At 33.7% G+C, this 1,735-nt stretch overlaps 1 non-coding gene across 1 annotated transcript; it reads left to right on the top strand.

The window, feature by feature from the left end:
- Trnaq-uug (transfer RNA glutamine (anticodon UUG)) lies at positions 1–72 on the top strand. The gene has a single exon. It is a non-coding gene; the product is annotated as a tRNA-Gln (tRNA).
- Positions 73–1,735: the final 1,663 nt, after the last annotated feature.

The raw sequence follows: 1,735 nt of genomic DNA, 5'->3' as shown, positions 1-1,735 counted from the left end.
GGTTCCATGGTGTAATGGTTAGCACTCTGGACTTTGAATCCAGCGATCCGAGTTCAAATCTCGGTGGAACCTGTGTATTTTTTTCAATTTCGGTAAGATATTATACAATAATATGTATTTACCTTTTTATACAATTTCATTGCTACATTCCCAAGCTAACCCACTTAACTGCGCATGTGCAGATTAAAAAAAAAATACTAGTGTAGTTTTGTAGCCACTATAAAATCTTTAGGCATGAATGAATAAATAAATAATATAATGAATTAATTAATGAAGGACGGATGAATGAATGGGCAACATCTCAAGGACTTATAGTTCATTAGAGTCTAAGGGGGATTTTAATATGAGAGCGGAAAATTGACAACATAAATTGGTAGTGAAAAATAGGATAACATGATGAAAATACACAGACACATGGCAAAATCCACCACGTTTTCCATTTGCAAAATTTCTGAATTTAAGGCAGGTAGGAGGCAAGTGATTTGACCACTCATCCACCCAAGTCCATGTTTTTTAAAAGAAAAACTTATGCTGGTTGACTTAAGGGGCCTCCCTAGTAGCATCAGAAGTTAGCGGAACACTATGTTTTTAAAATAATGATGGGACTTTATTAATCGACACTACGAATCTGAAAATTTTTCACCCACGAGAAGATAATACACGAATTGTCTGTATACTTTTACATTTTTGTTTTTTTCTATCAAAATATGAAATAAAAAATCACCAACTTGTCCAACTTTGGGGCCATTTTATACTGCTTAGGAGAATGACAGAAAAAAAGTACAAGTCTAGAAAAAAAGATAATTTTTTTCTGAAGAAATTCATGTATTTAAAACATATAGTCATCGCTTTGAATTCCGAGATATCTTTTCCACAATTTCCGCAAATCCTGAAAGTTTTCCGCCGTCTCGTGCTGCCGCTCGGCGAAGCCAGCTCGCAGGCCACAGATCAGGTAGCGTGGTGGAGGAACCCGTTCCCGGAGGGGAGTCAGGCTACCTGTGTGTGCGTGCGTGCGTGCGTGAGAGGGAGACAACCCACAACCGGCACCGGTAAAAGATAATCCCGTGACCGAAAGAAATTCTCAGAATTGCTTTTAGTGTGCCTCGCCACAGTACCATGTGCTCGACTTACTCTGTGACTATATTCGTGTATCTCTAAAACATTGCTTTTGTTTAAACTACAAATATCCTAAAGCTTACCATACTAGATCATGTAATACGAAATAAAGTATTGAAACTAATCAATCAACACATTGAAAGTTGTCCTACAAACTATTTATTGGTGGCTTTACAGTCTCGCTAGCTAATTCGACAAAATTTATATTTAATTTTTAACATGAAAATACACTTCTTTGTTTTTCCTTTTATTTTTAATAAAAATTCAAGAAACAATTATTATACTACCCAATATTTTTTAAAATTATTTTAGTTTTCCAAAATGATTTTACACATCTTACAATGCCGGGGAAAAATTTTATACTGGTATTAACCAAATGGTTAACTATTTACAAAAGTTTTGATACTTAAAAATGTAGGTTTTATATAAAATGTATCTTAAATTAAAAGAAAAATCGTATTTTGAAAACTAAATGTCATTTTGCTATGCTTTTTGGTTAGATAGATATCTGATTGTCTGCACTGTTTTAAAAATGTTCATGGAATGATAAATAAAAAATAAAAACTAGGGAAGTTCTATATTAAATAAGCTAGTCAGAATTATGTAAATGTTCCTCCTG

This window comes from Bacillus rossius, chromosome 1 (assembly GCF_032445375.1).
Source record: "Bacillus rossius redtenbacheri isolate Brsri chromosome 1, Brsri_v3, whole genome shotgun sequence".
Lineage (NCBI taxonomy): Eukaryota > Metazoa > Arthropoda > Insecta > Phasmatodea > Bacillidae > Bacillus > Bacillus rossius.
The sequence above is the reverse complement of the archived record's forward strand: the minus strand, read 5'-3'. Positions and strand labels throughout refer to the sequence as shown.